A 19566-nucleotide genomic window follows, 5' to 3' on the forward strand; every position below is an offset into this window, starting at 1 on the left:
CAAAAACAGAAAATGCTGGAAAAACTCAGCAGATCTGGCAGCATCTTTTGATTTGATTTATTATTGTCACATAGATTAGTATACAGTGAAAAGTATTGTTTCTTGCACGCTTTGCAAACAAAGTTTTAAAGTTTAGTTATTAGTCACAAGCAGGCTTACATTAATGCTGCAATGAAGTTACTGTGAAAATCCCCTAGTCGCCACACTCCGGCGCCTGTTTGGGTACACAGAGGGAGAATTTAGCATGGCCAATGCACCTAACCAGCACATCTTTCGGTCTGTGGGAGGAAACCCACGCAGACATGGGAAGAACGTGCAAACTCCGCACAGACTGTGACCCAAGCTGGGAATCGAACCCGGGTCCCTGGCGCTGTGAGGCAGCAGTGCTAGCCACCGTGCCACCCATACAGCATACTGTATATAGGAAAGGAGAAAGTGCAGAATGTAGTGTTACAGTCATGGCTAGGATGTAGAGAAATAACTCTCTTTGGAGAGAGAACAGAGCTAACATTTAAACGTTGGCTCTATTTTCTCTTCACTGATGTGTCAGACCTACTGAGTTTTTCCAGGAATTTCTGTTTTTGTTTCAGATTCCAGCATCCACGGTATTTTGCCTTTAAGAAAGGGTGCACTGTTGGACCTGGTTCTTGTCTGCCAAGTAGATCAAATGTTAGTGGGAGAACATTTTGGAGACAGTGATCATTGTATCGTAGGTGTCAGGACAGTGATAAGAAAGGATAATAGGGATTCCAGAGTAAAGGTAATTAACTGGGAGAGAGCTAACTTCAGAAGGGCAAGAACAGAGCTGAGCCGGTTACATTGGAACAAAAGGTTGTCGGGAAATTGTCCAGACACAGTCGAGGTATATACTCTTAAAACAGAAGAGTAGGGCAAACAGATGCAGAGCTCTCTGGATGACAATGGAGATAGAAATTAAGATAAGGAAGAAAAAGTGTACATATGACAGTTATCATGTAGAAAATACAGTTGAGAACCAAGAGGAACAGACGGGTCAGAGGGGAGATGAACATTAGAGAAGCGAAGAGGGATTATGAGGAAAGACTGGCAGCCAACATAAAGGGGAATGTCAACGTCTTCTATAGGAATATAAACAGTAAAAGGTTGGTAACAGTAAAGGAATTTAGGGTTATTGTGAGTGGGCGGGTAAGAGGAGCTGAGTCCACGAAAAGATCAGCCATATTGAATGGCGGAGCAGGCCCAAGGGGCCAGATGGCCTACTCCTGCTCCTAGTTCTGATCTTAAAAGGAGAAGTAGGGCTGAGTAGGGACCTAAAAGGGAATTTACACATGGAGGCTGGGACGTGGCTGAGGTATGAAATGAATACTTTGCATCTGTCTTTACCAAGAAGATAGATGCTACCCAGGTCATGGAGACAGACAAGGAAAGTGTCCTTAAGAAGTGTTCAAAATTAATAAGGAGCAAGTGTTGAATAAACTGTTGGTGCTTAAAAGTTGACAAGGCACCTGGACCAGATGAGATGCATCCAAGGATATTGAAGTAGGTGAGAATGGAAATTGTAGGGATGCTGGCCATAATCTTCTAGTCTTCTCTAGACTTGGGGAAGCTGCCAGAGGATGGGGGAATTGCAGCTGAGGTGAGTATGACTGCCCTTGATGATCAAAGCAGCATTTGACTGTGGGGCATCAAGGAAACGCCTAATAAAATTGCAAATGGATATTGAAAGGAAATCTCCACTGACTGGTGTTGTACCAAGCATAAAAAAGATGGTTGTGGTTGTTGGAGATGAATCCTGATGCTGGAATTCCTCTGGGGGTGGGGGGGGGGGGGGGAGGGAGGGGTAGTGGCACCCAGACGAGAGGAGGGACGGGGGAAGGATGGTGGTGGAACCCGGACGAGAGGAGGGTGAGTGGATTCTCCCATTAAAAATGACAAAAAGGTAAGATTTGGAAGTATTTGTTAAATAACAAAACTTCTTTTATTATAACAAAGTAAATGTGAATGTGTAAGACATAAAAACACAAGGTTTTTCTTGTATGTTTGTACCTATTGCACAGTAATCATTTTTGTGGTTTAATTCCTCAATATAATAAGAATCTTTCTTAAGGGTTCTTTAAGTACTCGTGGGGGGGTGGGGATGGGATGGGGGGGGGGGGCAGTGGGGTCAAAAGTGTTCAGTGGCTGGAAAAGTTAGGGAAACTCTGACTTAGTGTTCTTCTAAGTCACACAGCATCCTGCCTTGGAGCCATATTATTCTCCTTTCATCACCATGAAGTCAAAATCCTGGAACACTCTACCTAGTGGCATTGTGGATATATCTGCATCATACAGACTGCAGTGGTTCTTGGAGGTCGCTCATCAATGTTAATGTCACCAAGGAAATTAGAAATGGAGAATAAATGCTGCCCTTACCAATAACTCAATGTCAGTAAAGCGAAGGAGATTGTCATCGACTTCAAGAAACGTATTGGAGGACATGCCCCTGTCTACATCAACGGGGATGAAGTAGCAATGGTGAGAGCTTCAAGTTTCTAGGTGTCCAGATTGCTAGCAACCTGTCCTGGTCCCTCCACGCTGATGCTGCAGTTTAGAAAGCCCATCAACACCTCTACTTTCTAAGGAAATTTGGCATGTCTGTTACGAATCTCACCAATTTTTCGAAAGCATTTTTCGTAAGCGGTTATTGGATAGGCACATGGAGCACACCAGGATGATAGGGAGTGGGATAGCTTGATCTTGGTTTCAGATAAAGCTCGGCACAACATCGTGGGCCGAAGGGCCTGTTCTGTGCTGTACTGTTCTATGTTCATCCTTCCCGGATGTATCGCAGCTTGGTATGGCTCCTGCTCTGACCAAGACCGCAAGAAACTACAAAAGGTTGTGAACGTAGCACAATCCATCACACAAATCTGCCTCCCATCCGTTGACTCCATCTACACTTCCCGCTGCCTTGGAAAAGCAGCCAGCATAATCAAGGACCCCACACATTTTGGACATTCGTCCACATTCTTCCATTGGGTCTAAGATACAAAAGCCTGAAATCACGTACCAACTGACTCGAACAGCTTCTTCCCTTCTGCCATCAGATCTTTGAATGGACCGACCATAAGACATAGGAGCAGAATTAGGCCACACGGCCCATCGAGTCTGCTCCGCCATTCAATCATGGCTGATATTTTTCTCATCCCCATTCTCCTGCCTTTTCCCCATAACCCCTGATCCCCTTATCAATCAAGAACCTATCTATCTTGTCTTAAAGACACTCAATGACCTGGCCTCTTGTGGCAGAGTTCCACAGATTCATATGTTAAGTTGATTGATCCTTACACCCCATTGATGACTGCAACACTATATTCTGCACCCTCTCCTTTCCTTCTCCCCTATGTACTTTATGAACGGTATGCTTTTTATAGTGCACAAAAAACAATACATTTCACTGCATACCAATACATGTAACAATAATAAATCAACTCTTGTATTTAATGTATGTTTTTTTTTAAGTACCTAATTTTAAAACACTTTGGGATGTCCTGAGGCTGTGAAGAAAGAGCAACATGAATACAAGTTTTTTTTTCCTATCTCTGAAATTACTGTTGAAGGTATTTCTGTCAGTTGAATGGCTGCTTTTTAAAGATTTGCAGTCCCGCTGATCTTGGTGTGTCGGTGTGACTGATTTTCCTGCTGTGCACAAAAGTAAAGCAACCAAAATGTTCTTTTTAAAAAAAAAACAGGAAGTTTCACTGGGCAAACTGCCTCTGCTTTTTTGCAGTTACACCCTGAAGTAATCACAATTTAATCAAGATGCAAACAGCTGATTGGAAATGTTTGAAGACCCTGAGTTCAGCAGAGCCACTAAATCATTAATCACGAGCTAAGAATCTCTGGGACTGCCCAAAATAATCAGAGGTTTAATACACGACACGCAGCGCTTTCGCAATCAACTCAACGCTAATCGGGCCACTTTGTCTGTTGATAATTGGAAAACTCTTTCAAAGCTCTGATGGGTTGAATGGTCTTTTACTGTATTCCATGTCTGCAAGCTTGGTGAGCATCAACACTAAGAGTGAGAACTTTCTTTGGTTTCACATTACGAATAGGATGCATTGAATTTGCTCCATATAATTGTATTACTGTCTGTTTTGACAACATTATGTTTAATTTGCCTACCACACAACCTCTATGGATCCTTGTACTGTTCCTTGTCTCAAAGTTTTTAAGTTTATTAGTGTCACAAGTAGGCTTACATTTACACCGCAATGAAGTTACTGTGAACATTCCCCTAGTCACCACACTCAGGCGCCTGTTCGGGTACACCTGAGGGAGAATTTACCACAGCCAATTCACCTAATCAGCACGTCTTTCAGACTGTGGGAGGAAACCGGAGCACCCAGAGGAAACCCACACAGACACTGGGAGAACGTGCAAACTCTGCACAGGCAGTGACCCAAGCCGGGAGTGGAACCCAGGTCCCTGGTGCTGTGAGGCAGCAGTGCTAGCCACCGTGCGAGGACTTCTCCTCTGGAAACACAACCCGAAACCCAGCAGACAGCGGCCCCCAAATTCAGTGACGCTATGGAGCGTATCCTGGCTACAACTGCTGTAATCAAAGCTTCTCCGAGGGTGAGCTAAAAAGCACACAGACTAGCTAGTCCGGCTGTTAGAGGGAAGCAAATCTGCAATGGGTTTGGAAGCACTAAATGAATCATATGAGGTGGTGAATGGGAAGAGAGGCTTGTTGTTGGCTTTTCTTTAGTCCAAAGATTCACTTTAACTTGTGCTGAGCGAAGTAATTATGTAAGGGTGACCTCCAACTTGTAGATTGTTAGTGAACGGGACAGAAATACGAGCTTCCATATTCTCAGGTACATCTAGTGAAATTATTTATGCTGCTCCTTTTGTAATTCAAATGATTCAATATGAAAATCAGACATTGCACAGTAAGTTTTGACAGTTTTAACTTTATTTATTCGTGTCACAAGTAAGGCTTATATTTACACTGCAATGAAATTATTGTGAAAATCCCCCCAGTCACCACACTCCAGCAGCCGTTCGGGTACACTGAGGGAGGATTTAGCATAGCCAATGCACCTAACCAGCACATCTTTCGGACTGTGGGAGGAAACTGGAGCACCCGGAGGAAACCCATGCAGACACGAAGAGAATGTGCATCGTCCGCACAGACAGTGACCCAAGTCGGGAATGGAACCTGGGTCCCTGGTGCTGTGAGGCAGCAGCGCTAACCACTGTGCCACCAGGGTGACAGACAGACGCCAATGACATCAGCTTCCTGCGTAACCTAAACCCAACAACTCTGGTACAAAACAAAGGTACTTTGTAACTGTGATACATTATAAAGATTCAGTTTTTAAAAACTGGTAAATAAGAAATGATCCTTCAGACGGAGTCAGAAACTGGATTTCATGTTCAATGGAGAGTGCAGGAGGAGCACCAGATGTACCTAAAAATGAGACGTTAACCTGGTGGAGCTACAACGCCAGGATTACTTGCATACTAAACAACATAAGCAGCAAATAATAGAGCTAAGCAATTCCCCAACCAATGGATCAAATCTTAGTTCTGCAGTCCTGCCACATCCAGTTATGAATGGTGGTGGACAATTAAACATCTCACTGGAGATGAGGAGGCTGCATGACTACCATCATCCTCAATAATGGAGGAGCCCAGCACATCTGTGCAAAATATAAGGCTCATTTCATCCTGTCCGCTAACCAGATTTCCATCACAAGACACTGCCCGCTATCCCAAGCACTTTAACTTTGCATAGTAGTCTTCTATGTGAGACCTTACTGAAAGTCTTCTGAAACTCTAACATCCACTGGTTCTCCATGATCAACTCTACTAGTTACATCCTCAAAGAATTCCAATAGATTTGCCAACCACTGTTTCCCTTTCATAAATGCATTCTGACTCTAGCAACTTCCCTACTACTGACGTTAGGCTCGCTGGTCTATAGTTCCCTGTTTTCTCTCTACCTCCATTTTTCTTGAACAGTGAAGGAATTAAGGGTTATGGTGAGCAGGCGGGGCGGCACGGTAGCACGGTGGTTAGCACTGCTGCTTCACAGCGCCAGGGTCCCGGGTTCGATTCTCGGCTCGGGTCACTGTCTGTGTGGAGTTTGCACATTCTCCTCGTGTCTGCGTGGGTTTCCTCCGGGTGCTCCGGTTTCCTCCCACAGTCCAAAGATGTGCGGGTTCGGTTGATTGGCCAGGTTAAAAATTGCCCCTTAGAGTCCTGAGATGCGTAGGTTAGAGGGATTAGTGGGTAAAATATGTGGGGGTAGGGCCTGGGTGGGATTGTGGTTGGTGCAGACTCGATGGGCCGAATGGCCTCCTTCTGCACTGTAGGGATTCTATGATAACTGGAGCTGAGTCCACAACAAGGTCAGCCATGATCTTATTGAATGGTGGATTAGACTCGAGGGGCCAGATGGCCTACTCCTGCTCCTAGTTCTTATGTTTTTCAATAGTGGACTTACATTAGCTGCCCTCCAATCTGTAGGAACCATTCCAGAGCCCAAAGAATTTTGAAAAATGACCACCAATAGATCTACTATTTCTAGGGCCAATCCCTTAAGTACTCTGGGGTGAAGATTATCAGACCCTGGAGATTTAGCCGCCTTCAATCCCATTAATTTCTCCAAAACCATTTCTCTACTAATGCTGATTTCCTTCAGCTCCTCACTAAGACTTGTGTTCCTCAGAACTTCCGGTACATTATTCCTGTCTTCCTTTGCGAAATGCCATGGGATGTTTTTCGATCTCAAGTGTGTTCTGTGGCATTCAGTTTGAGTGAGATTAGTACATATAATCAAACCTACACACGACAGTTTGGGCGTGGTAGCACTAACACTATCTTTGTGCACCCTTGGTGGGTGAATGGAAAACTGAAACACACAGAGCAACCCATTTTTGCAGCCAACATTACCATTCTGTAGCATTAGTACTTGAGCTGGAAGAGAATGGATCACTGCAAATTTAGGTGACTTTTTTGTATTATCCTTCAATATCTCTTCAATTATACAAAACGTCAATTAGATGTCAAAAGGTTACCACTGATGTTTGTGACACGTGAAACAAGTTCCTTCTTCCTGTCCACGGTCAGTTATTCCTTTGTTTTTTGGCTTTTTCATCTAACTAGGTTGATAGTCCAGGAATTTGCCAGCTAAACGCATAGAAGCCTGAAGTACAATAGGTGATAAGCTAACCCAGTCAACAAATAATGCAGCACTCCAGATAAAATATTAATAGCTTGTTGCCCTAGTTATCAGAAATTAAAAATGCATTAAGTGATTGTTTGATGTACAAATATGCAAATCAGTAGCAGGAGTAGGCCATTCGGCCCCTCGAACCTGCTCTGCCATTCAAAAATATCATGGCTGATCTGATTGTGGCCTCTGTAGATTGTCGGACCGACCAATTAAGGCCCACTTTAGGGCCTTATTTCTTTCTTCTTATTCGTTCATGGAACATGGGCGTCGCTAGCTAGCCAACAGTAATTGCCCATCCCTAGTTACCCTTGAACTAAATGGTTTGCTAGGAGGCCATTTCAGAGGCCCATGATGTGGCGATGACGGCGTTGGACTGGGGTGGGCACAGTAAGGAGTCTCACAACACCAGGTTAAAGTCCAACAGGTTTATTTGGAATCACGAGCTTTCGAAGCGCTGCTCCTTCATCAGGTGAGTGGAGAGGTAGGGCAGTTGAGAATCAACCACATTGCTGTGGCTCTGGAGTCACATGTAGGCCCAGACCAGGTAAGATTTCCTTCCCTGAAGGACATTAGTGAACCAGGTGGATTTTTCCGACAATTGACAATGTAAAGTTTATTTATTAGTCACAAGTAAGGCTTACATTAACAATGCAATGAAGTTACTGTGAAAGCCCCCTAGTCGCCACAGTCCGGTGCCTGTTCCGGTCAATCCACCTAACCAGCATGTCTTTCAGACTGTGGGAGGAAACCAGAGCATCCGGAGGGGACCCACGCAGACACAGGGAGAACATGCAAACTCCACACAGACAGTGATCAAAGCCGGGAATTGAACCCGGTTCCCTGGCGCTGTGCAGCACTGTGCCACCATGACAATGGCTTTATAGTCGTCATTAGATATCTTTTTATTGAATTCAAATTCCACCATCTGCCATGGTGGGATTCGAATCCGGGTTCCCAGAGAATTAGCTGAGTTTCTGGATTAATAGTCCAGCAATAATACCACTAGGCCATCACCTCCAGTGGTATTGAACCAGAGGTGGGCAGGGCAGTCACCATGTGGGATATCTACAAAAGGTGCTCCCTTCTGGGGGGAGGGGCTATTTGTCGTCAGGCACTCAGTGCCCGATCAAGGGACCCATCCTGGAGAAGTGGAGGGCCTCCAAGACAATCCATTGTCCTGCTCGTCAGACCCCTCTGCCTCCCCTCCCACCCCCCTTTCCCATGATCTCCACCTTGCCCTCACTCACCCGGGTACCTTGCTGATGCTGAGCCTCTGAAATGTGCATTGCCTGTAGACATCGCTGCACCCTCAGTGATTAGGGAACCGCACCCCCCGCCCCCCCCCCCCCCCCCCCCACACACACACACAAAAGCCCTGGGGCAACTCCCCCCACAGATAAGGGGAACCTCTTCCAATGGAGCTCCCCAGAGGGGCCCCTTGGTACTGCCCCCTGACACAGCCATGTCGGGGGGCTGGGTATGTACCTCTCTCCCTGGGCGCTATACTTATCTGTGCGCCCCCGGAAGGTTCCCTTTGACTCCCCCCACCCCCCCCTCGCCAATGGGGAAATTCTAAATATGAGGGGAAGGTATGGTGGGGAATCCCGCTCATATTAAAATTCATTAAAAGGTACTGCATTGAGGTTCCCGCCCACAACATCACATCACCAGCAAGGGACGGGGAAAATCAGGAAATGAGATCTCACCAGCGAGAATCTTGTTTTTCACTTCTCGCAAGATTTTGCCCCCAGGACACAATCTGTCCCTCAGTGTCAGTAAAACGAAGGAGATAGTCATCGACTTCAAGAGGCGTAGTGGAGAACATGCACCTGTTTACATCAACGGTGATGAAGTGGAAATGGTCGAAAGCTTCAGGTTTCTGGGTGTCCAGATCACCAACAACCTGTCCTGGTCTCCCATGCTATAGTTACTCTACTTTCTCAGGAGGCTAAGGAAATTTGGCATGCTTATTACGAATCTCACCAGTTTTTAGAAAGCATCCTTTCCAAATGTATCACAGCTTGATATGGCACCTGCTCTGTCCAACACCGCAAGGAACTACAAAGGGCTGTGAACGTAGCCCAATCCATCACGCAAACCAGCCTCCCATCCATTGGCACTACCTACACTTCCCCCTGCCTCGGCAAAGCATAATTAAGGACCCCACGCAACCCAGACATTCTCTCTTCCACCTTCTTCCGTCGGGAAAAAGATACAAAAGTCTGAGGTCACGTACCAACCGACTCAAGAACAGCTTCTTCCCGGCTGCTGTCAGACTTCTGAATGGACCTACCTCGAATTAAGTTGATCTTTCTCTACATCCTATCTATGACTGTAACACTACATTCTGCACTCTCTCTCCTTTTCTTCTCTATGAACAGTATGCTCTGTCTGTATAGCAGGCAAGAAACAATACTTTTCACTGTATGTTAATACATGTGGCAATAATAAATCAAAATTAAATTTGTGCTCACGGTGAACATGGGTGCAAAATCACTTCCAATATTTATCTATTTTATATCCAAAATTTAAAAACTAGTTAGCAATTACTTCACTCAAACATTAACTGTATATTACTTGTCCTGTGGTAAACCTGTCAATGATTTCTAGAAGGTTCTGAGCCTCATGAAAATAAGGAGATAGATGTTGGCAATGCCACTCCTAAATTCAGTCCTAACTTTTAAAACAAGAATACTCTTCGCAATCATATTTAATCTTTCTTTTGGCCTTTCACAGGGATTTGAGCATCATTGGCAAGACCATCATTTGTTACCCATCCCTGTGGTAGTAACCGTTCTTCTTGAACTGCTGCAGTCCATCCTGGCATAAATACTGTTGGGTTTCTACATCATAGAAAGAAACCCACCACCATATATTTTAAAACTTTATCCTTATTACTATTTACTTTTAAACTGGGTCTTTCTCTGTTGAACATTAAGATGGCTGCCACAGGTGACCTGATTATAGGGTCGACCCTCTGTCTGCGAGCTATCCCCAAAGGTTTCAAAGGCAAAATAATAATTTTCTCAATTTCTAGAATATCACTCTGCATTATGCCTAGGGAGCTACTAACAGGCTCACCTCACACCTGGTTCAGACCAATTTCAAAGGGAGTTATGACGATGTCATTGGCATTTGATAAGCCGACCTTGCTAGTGGAGTCAGTGGGTATACTGAGACAATGGCTTCCCAAATGCCAGACCCTCAACATAGATGGCACCCCTTTCAACAACTGATGACTGGGAGATTAGCAGCCCTCTAACATCCCATTTGAAGTCCTTATGGCAAAATAAGGTCACATGACCTTATGGGCGGCACAGTGGTTAGCACTGCTGCCTCACAGCATCAGATCTGGCTTTGATTCCAGCTTTGGGTCACTGTCTGTGCGGAGTTTGCACGTGTTCCCCCTGTCTGCGCAGGTTTCCTCCAGGTGCTCTGGTTTCTTCCCAAACTCCAAAGATGTGCAGGTTAGGTGGATTGGCCATGCTAAATTAATGTCCAAAGATATGTAGATTAGTGGGGTATATGCATGGGGTTAGGGCAGGGAAGTGGGCCTGGGTAATATGCTTTGTCCGAGATATGGTGCAGACTCAATGGGCTGAATGGCCTCCTTCTGCACTGTAGGGATTCTGTGACCCATCCCTCCAGCCTTTTTGATCAGTTTAATATTACATCTCTGGTCTCCATGGCCAGATTGCTGTTTTAACATCAACTGGACAGAACTCCAGCAGCTGGGTTAGATAAGCAGTCTTAATCCCACTGAGCCCGCTTGATGCTAGAACTTTCTGAACAAAGCATACGAAGTGATCCAAGCACAGAAAAGCCTCTTTAGTAACAGATTGTTGTGGGTGCAGTAAACCAACTCAATGCAGACTGCTTATATATAGATCATATATGTTTAAAAATTGAGAACATATATTTATGGTACAAAATATAACTCAACTATTTAATAGATATGGCTAATTGGTTGGTAGAAAAACATGACCAGTTGAGGGTGGCACTGTGGTTAGCATGGCTGCTTCACAGCGCCAGGGACCCAGGTTCAATTCCCAACTTGGGTCACTGTCTGTGTGGAGTTTGCACGTTCTCCCCGTGTCTGCGTGGGTTTCCTCCGGGTGCTCCGGTTTTCTCCCACAGTCCGAAAGACGTGCTAGTTAGGGTGGATTGGCCATGCTAAATTCTCCCTCAGTGTATCCGAACAGGTGTCGGAGTGTGGCGACTAGGGGATTTTCACTGTAACTTCACTGCAGTGTTAATGTAAGCCTACTTGTGACACTAATGAATAAAACTTAAAACTCCCCATTGTTCACTCTCTCGCAGGCCCCGCTCATACTCTCACCCTCTTGCAGGCCCCATTCTCACCATCAATCCGTCTCCACACTCACCCTGATTGGTACAATTTAAGTTTGGTACAGTTTCCAGCTTATCCAATCAGAAGTTGGATTCTAGAGAAGTATCCTGGCCTGGACTGCCATGGAGCCCCTGGGAGAAGTTCCAGCAGAATCCCAGGGTTCCGTGGAGTCCAGTTTGGGAAACCTTGGTCTATATGGTGTATTTACTGGGAGACAGATAAAGTGCGCATGACACCTGAAGAGACAGGAAAGATATGTTTTTTAAAAATTTTGTTGATGGGGTGAGAGTGTCATTAGCAAGGCCCATCCGTAATGACCCTTGGGAAGGTGGCCCTCTTGAACTGATACAACGCATGTGCAGTAAGAACACCCACAGTGCTGCTAGGAAGGGAATTTCAAGATTTTGATCTGGCAGCAGTGAAGGTATGGCAATTTAGTTCCAAGTCACGATGATGTGTGACATGCTGTGGCATTGCCATGCATCTGTTGCCCTCCCTTGACCTTCTAGATGATAAAGGTCACAGATTTGGAAGGTGCTGTTGAAGGGGCCTTTGTAAGTTGCTGCAGTGTGTCTTGTAGATGGCACACACTGCTGCCAATGCACGCTGTTGCTGGGGGGAGTGAATACTGAAGAGGTACCTGGAGGTGCCAAATAAACAGGTTGTTTTGTTCTGGAGCTTTGTTGAGCTTTTGTTTTACCATCACGCCAACCAGCCTCCCATCCATTGACTCTGTCTACACTTCCCGCTGCCTTGGCAAAGCAGCCAGCATAATTAAGGACCCCACGCACTCTGGACATTCTCTCTTCCACCTTCTTCCGTCGAGAAAAAGATACAAAAGTCTGAGGTCACATACCAACCGACTCAAGAACAGTTTCTTCCCTGCTGCCATCAGCCTTTTGAATGTACCTATCTCGCATTAAGTTGATTTTTCTCTACACCCAAGCTATGACTGTAACACTACATTCTGCACTCCCTCCTTTCCTTCTTTATGAACGGTATGCTTTGTCTGTATAGCACGCAAGGAACAAGACTTTTCACTGTATGTTAATACATGTGACAATAATAAATTAAATTTTAAAAACAGCTTCTACAGTGTTGTTGGAGCTGCACTCACCCAGGCAAGTGGAGAATATTCCACCACACTCCTGGCTTGTTAAAAGCAAATTACTGCGGATGCTGGAATCTGAAACCAATAGAGAAAATGCTGGAAAATCTCAGCAGGTCTGGCAGCATCTGTAAGGAGAGAAAAGAGCTGAGGTTTTGAGTCCAGATGACCTTTTGTCAAAGCACACTCCTGACTTATGCCTTGTAGATGGTGGACAGGCTTTGGGGAGTCAGGAGGTGAGTTACTCTGCTATGATAGCACTTAAAGAGGAGAAATATTAAATGATCCATAAGTCTGCGCATGATTCCCCCTCTGGAGTTTGCAAAAAGGTGATTCCACGCCTCCTGCCCACACCCAAATAGTTTGTGTAAAAGTTTGTTAAACATGAATGTATATTTGTTTTCTAAGTTACGGCCAAACAAGTCATCACCAGACACAAAAACAGAAAATGCTGTAAAATCTCAGCAGGTCTGACAGTATCTGTGGAGAGGGAATAGAGCCAGTATTTCGAGTCTGGATGACCCTTCGTCAGGGCCAGTCATTGCCAGTGTGATCACAGTGATGATAAAGAGTAACCAGTCCATGCAGAATGGGAGATCAGCACTGTTTCTTCTTCTCGAGTTAGAATCATAGAATCCCTCCAGTGCAGAAGGAGGCCATTCAGCCCATCGAGTCAGCACAATCCCACCCAGGCCCTGTCCCCATAACCCCATGCATTTACCCTAGCTAGTCTCCCTGACACTAAGGGGCAATTTAGCATGGCCAGTCCACCTAACCCGCACATCTTTGGACTGTGGGAGGAAACTGGAGCACCCGGAGGAAACCCACGCAGACACGGGGAGAACGTGCAAACTGCACACAGACAACGACCCAAGCTGGGAATTGAACCTGGGTTCCTGGCGCTGTGAGGCAGCAGTGCTAACCACTGTGCCACCCCAAGTTGTCTACCCAGAGCCAAGCATGATTTACAATGGCATGATCTCCACCACATGCAAGGCAAGGAGGCAGGACCCGAATCTCCTATTTTCAACACTACAGTGTTGGAAAGTAATCCACTGAGGCACCAATCATTCAGATCTTAGATCTACTGCGCCAATCCCGAGGTCCTGGAGCAGTCCTGCCTCTGAGTCAGAAGCTCCGGGTTCAAGCCCCTTTGCGGATCCAAGGAAGGTCTGTTCCTAATGGGGCCAAACAGGTTGAGTATTAACTTGTAAACCCCTCCAGCACACACAAGGACGGCACAGTGGTTAACACTGTGTTAATGTAAGCCTACTTGTGACTCTAATAAATAAAATTATAAACATGAGTGGCAGGTGGTAAGAGTGGGAGAGATTCCTGCGATGGAAAGAAATTAGAGTCTCTGCCATCACTATCCGCAGCTCCAGACTACAACAGGCATTCCTCGGTGCGGATCAGATTGGTGCCAACAGCATGGGGTTCGATCCCCGCTCCGGCTGGGGGCAAGGGTGGGACGGAGGTGAATTTGCAGCTCCGAGCTGGGGACAAGATGTGTGCGAGATCTGAGGGAGGGGAGAATGGAGAATATAATGTGGTCTGTGCATGGAGCTCCGCCATGGGGCAGTGTGTGTGTGTCTGTGAGGGGTGGTGTGGGTGCGGAGCTCCGCCCTGGGTCAGTGTGTGTCTGTGAGGGGTGGTCTGGGCGCGGAGCTCCACCCTGGGGCAGTGTGTGTGTCTGTGAGGGGTGGTCTGGGCGCGGAGCTCCGCCCTGGGGCAGTGTGTGTCTGTGAGGGGTGGTCTGGGCGCGGAGCTCCGCCCTGGGGCAGTGTGTGTGTGTGTCTGTGAGGGGTGGTCTGGGCGCGGAGCTCCGCCCTGGGGCGCTGTCAGTGCAGAGGGGGAGGGAGGGAGGCGGAATGGCCCCGGCGCGGAGGCGGCGGGAGGGGCGGCGGCGGGAAGTGCAGCTCCGCGCTGGGACTGGCTCCTCCGCAGCCATTTTGTCCAACCACAGCCGCCTCTGCGACCAACCAACCAGGGCTCCGGCAGCGCCGCCATAAGGTTTGTCCCCGGCTCGGCCAATGATCGCTACCGATCGCAGCGGCTCCCCCGCCCCGCGCCCAGACACGGAGAGGCGGCCCGGCGGCCGGCAGCCGCAACCCGGCCCCGCAGCCCCGGCCCGGCCCCGCTTCCCCCGCCACAGACACACACCGCCCGCCCGCCCGGGCCCCGCACCCCGGCCCCGCACCCCAGCCCCGCTGCCCCGCTCCCCGGGCCCGGCCTCCCGCGGCACCGACACTCAGTCCGCCTGCAGCCTGGGAGCCCGCGCTGGGCCTCGGCCTCCCGCCGGACCCGGGCCGCTCGCTCCGCTCCCCGCGCTCCATTTGGAACCGAGCCCCCGCCAGGCCCGCGCTGCCCCCGGGGGGAATTCAGGAGCCTGGACCCGGGAAACCCCCCCCCCAAAAAACCCACCGGGGGGGGAGGGAACTGACCCCCCCCCGCTCCCATTATCCTGTCACTCCCCCTTGTCTGCCCCCATTGCCCCCTCCCCCTTGTTTGCCCCCTCCCCCTTGTCTGCCCCCTCCCCCTTGTCTGCCCCCATTGCCCCCTCCCCTTGTCTGCCCCCATTGCCCCCTCCCCCTTGTCTGCCCCCATTGCCCCCTCCCCTTGTCTGATCCCATTGCCCCCTCCCCCTTGTCTGCCCCCATTGCCCCCTCCCCCTTGTCTGCCCCCATTGCCCCCTCCCCCTTGTCTGCCCCCATTGCCCCCTCCCCCTTGTCTGCCCCCATTGCCCCCTCCCCCTTGTCTGCCCCCATTGCCCCCTCCCCCTTGTCTGCCCCCATTGCCCCCTCCCCCTTGTCTGCCCCCATTGCCCCCTCCCCCTTGTCTGCCCCCATTGCCCCCTCCCCCTTGTCTGCCCCCATTGCCCCCCCCTTGTCTGCCCCCATTGCCCCCCCCTTGTCTGCCCCCATTGCCCCCCCCTTGTCTGCCCCCATTGCCCCCCCCTGTCTGCCCCCATTGCCCCCTCCCCCTTGTCTGCCCCCATTGCCCCCTCCCCCTTGTCTGCCCCCATTGCCCCCTCCCCTTGTCTGCCCCCATTGCCCCCTCCCCCTTGTCTGCCCCCATTGCCCCCTCCCCTTGTCTGCCCCCATTGCCCCCTCCCCCTTGCCTGCCCCCATTGCCCCCTCCCCCTTGTCTGCCCCCATTGCCCCCTCCCCCTTGTCTGCCCCCATTGCCCCCTCCCCCTTGTCTGCCCCCATTGCCCCCTCCCCCTTGTCTGCCCCCATTGCCCCCTCCCCCTTGTCTGCCCCCATTGCCCCCTCCCCTTGTCTGCCCCCATTGCCCCCTCCCCTTGTCTGCCCCCATTGCCCCCTCCCCTTGTCTGCCCCCATTGCCCCCTCCCCCTTGTCTGCCCCCATTGCCCCCTCCCCCTTGTCTGCCCCCATTGCCCCCTCCCCCTTGTCTGCCCCCATTGCCCCCTCCCCCTTGTCTGCCCCCATTGCCTCCTCCCCCTTGTCTGTCCCCTCCCCCTTGTCTGCCCCCTCCCCCTTGTCTGCCCCCATTGCCCCCTCCCCCTTGTCTGCCCCCATTGCCCCCTCCCCCTTGTCTGCCCCCATTGCCCCCTCCCCCTTGTCTGCCCCCATTGCCCCCTCCCCCTTGTCTGCCCCCATTGCCCCCTCCCCCTTGTCTGCCCCCATTGCCCCCTCCCCCTTGTCTGCCCCCATTGCCCCCTCCCCCTTGTCTGCCCCCATTGCCCCCCCCTTGTCTGCCCCCATTGCCCCCCCCTTGTCTGCCCCCATTGCCCCCCCCTTGTCTGCCCCCATTGCCCCCCCCTGTCTGCCCCCATTGCCCCCTCCCCCTTGTCTGCCCCCATTGCCCCCTCCCCCTTGTCTGCCCCCATTGCCCCCTCCCCTTGTCTGCCCCCATTGCCCCCTCCCCCTTGTCTGCCCCCATTGCCCCCTCCCCCTTGTCTGCCCCCATTGCCTCCTCCCCCTTGTCTGTCCCCTCCCCCTTGTCTGCCCCCTCCCCCTTGTCTGCCCCCATTGCCCCCTCCCCCTTGTCTGCCCCCATTGCCCCCTCCCCCTTGTCTGCCCCCATTGCCCCCTCCCCCTTGTCTGCCCCCATTGCCCCCTCCCCCTTGTCTGCCCCCATTGCCCCCTCCCCCTTGTCTGCCCCCATTGCCCCCTCCCCCTTGTCTGCCCCCATTGCCCCCTCCCCCTTGTCTGCCCCCATTGCCCCCTCCCCCTTGTCTGCCCCCATTGCCCCCTCCCCCTTGTCTGCCCCCATTGCCCCCTCCCCCTTGTCTGCCCCCATTGCCCCCTCCCCCTTGTCTGCCCCCATTGCCCCCTCCCCCGTGTCTGCCCCCATTGCCCCGTGTCTGCCCCCATTGCCCCGTGTCTGCCCCCATTGCCCCGTGTCTGCCCCCATTGCCCCGTGTCTGCCCCCATTGCCCCCTCCCCCTTGTCTGCCCCCATTGCCCCCTCCCCCTTGTCTGCCCCCATTGCCCCCTCCCCCTTGCCTGCCCCCATTGCCCCCTCCCCCTTGCCTGCCCCCATCGCCCCCTCACCCTTGCCTGCCCCCATCGCCCCCCACCCCCTTGCCTGCGCCCATCGCCCCCCACCCCCTTGCCTGCGCCCATCGCCCCCCACCCCCCCTGCTGCCCACGTTCTCCCCCCCCCCCCCCCCCCCCCCCCCCCCCCCCCACATTTAATAAGAATGAATTAGAGACCAGCGACCTTGTGTTTTTTTTCAATGTTTGGCCGACTGTTTCTGATCCGTGACGCGTATTTTGTTGTTAACCAGGAAGCAATCGTCCTTTAGTGACTCTTAACTATAGCGAGCTCAAGAATGATTGTGAATTTGCTGGTAGTGTGGGATTTGGCTGTTGTGGGGGAGGTCTGATTATTCAAGACATAGAAAATGTACTGAGTAATTGTTTGATTTCTTGGGAACTAGCCATTAATATTTTATCTCGAGTGTTGCATTACTTGTTGACTGGCTACCATCTGCCTGTTGTTGTACTTCAGGCTTTGTGTGTGTTTAGTTTGCAAATGTTTGAATTTTCATTGCTTTTGGCTATTTCACCTTAAGGCAAAGGAATAAGCAACTTGTTTCATGTGTCACAAACATCAGTGATGATTCTTTGACATCTACTTGATGTATCGTTGAAGAGACATTCAAGGACAATGCAAAGAAGTCACTCAAATTTGAAGGGATCCAGCTTGAGACCAGAAACTTGGTGTTGGCTCCAAAAAACGGGTCACCCTCTGTGTTTGTCATCCGCCAAGAGAGTGTTGGCGCCACCACACCCAGTCACCCATAACAGCATAAACTGTCCTGTGTGGGTTAGATTGTACGTGCTAATCTCACTCAGTCTGAATGGGTACAGTTTCTGAATTACCTCTGCAGAATCCGTGCTGGTTTAGCTTCGGCTAAAATGACAATTTGCTGTCGCATTTCACATTTAAGATAGAAAAACATCCCATCGCATTTCACAGGTCTTGTCAGGAAATAAACTAGACACCTGTGCCAGTTAATTTGATGTATTATTGTCACATGTATTAGTATACAGTGAAAAGTATTGTTTCTTGCACGCTATACAGACAAAGCATACCGTTCATAGAGAAGGGAGGTGGGTGCCTGGAACTCATTGCCAGGGGAAGTAGTGGAAGCGGATACGATAGTGACTTTTAAGTGGCGTGTTGACAAGTACATGAATAGGATGGGAATAGAGGGATATAGTCCCCGGAAGGGTAGGGGATTTTAGTTCAGTCGGGCAGCATGGTCGGTGCAGGCTTGGAGGGCCGAAGGGCCTGTTCCTGTGCCGTAATTTTCTTTGTTCTTTGAAACAAGAGAGTGCAGAATGTAGTGTTACAGTTATAGCTAGGGGATAAAGAAAGATCGACTTAATGCGGGGTAGGTCCATTCAAAAGTCTGACAGCAGCAGGGAAGAAGCTGTTCTCGAGTCGGTCGGTACGTGACCTCAGACTTTTGTATCTTTTTCCCGACGGAAGAAGGTGGAAGAGAGAATGTCCGGGGTGCGTGGAGTCCTTAATTATGCTGGCTGCTTTTCCGAGACAGCGGGAAGTGTAGACAGAGTCAACTGGTGGGAGGCTGGTTTGAGTGATGGATTGAGCTACATTCACGAGCTTTTGTAGTTTCTTGTGGTCTTGGGCAGAGCAGGAGCCAGACCAAGCTGTGATACAGCCAGGAAGTAAAGAAGGAGCGACTGGAAGTAGCTTGACCAGGGAGCTGGGCTTGAAGGTGGACAGATAAAACCTGCCTTTCTACAGAGACTTTCACAACCACAAGGCACCCCAAAGTGCTTTACCGCCAATGATTCACTTTTGAAATGTAATCTCTGTTGTAACAGTGTAACTCTGTTGAAATGTGGCAGCTAATTTGCGCACAATGGGATCCCAAGAAGTGATGACCAAACATTTGTTTTAATGATGAGTGGTAAATATTTGCCGGGACAATGGGGAGAATTCCCTTTCCGTTCTTTGAATAGTCACCACGGGATCTTTTACACCTACCCGAGAGGGCTCCACTTTAAATTCACCTCCGAAAGAAGGCATCTACCAGCATGCGGCATTCCCCCAGTAGTGTCCTTCAGCATCAGTTTAGATTGCCTGCGATCAAGTGTAGTTATGCGGATGCTGCACTTGGTTGAGGTCATTGGGTTGCATTTAAGCTTCATATGTTTCATATGAAGCAATTTTTTAAAGCGGTATCTCGGCCTTTTGGCTAAGATGCAAATGAGATCAAGCCTTGGAGGAGGAATTCTCCGCCTGCTCCAATCAGCTTGGCTCATGTAGATCGGGCCCAGAACAGGGCAATTTGGTCGCTTGCCCTGTCTTGTCAGCCTGGATCGGAAATGTCTCAACTTGTTGAGACTCTGAATTGGATTTGATTTGATTGAATTGGAAAGTATAAAACAAAATCAGT

General features: G+C 49.6%; 2 protein-coding genes across 3 annotated transcripts in view; both read left to right on the forward strand.

Annotated features, from left to right (window-relative positions):
• The window catches only part of LOC144498487 (host cell factor 1-like), a 467986-nt gene that overhangs the window by 83379 nt on the left and 365041 nt on the right, over window positions 1-19566 (forward strand). The window lies entirely within an intron of this gene.
• Window positions 14528-19566, forward strand: part of LOC144498481 (nuclear transcription factor Y subunit beta-like) — a 30421-nt gene continuing 25382 nt past the window's right edge. For both annotated transcript variants that reach the window (XM_078219663.1, XM_078219665.1), the window contains exon 1: window positions 14528-14679. The gene's annotated coding sequence lies outside the window, so the exon portion shown is untranslated. The remainder of the gene's footprint in view (window positions 14680-19566) is intronic.

This window comes from Mustelus asterias, chromosome 9 (genome assembly GCF_964213995.1).
Source record: "Mustelus asterias chromosome 9, sMusAst1.hap1.1, whole genome shotgun sequence".
NCBI classification, from domain to species: Eukaryota; Metazoa; Chordata; class Chondrichthyes; order Carcharhiniformes; family Triakidae; genus Mustelus; species Mustelus asterias.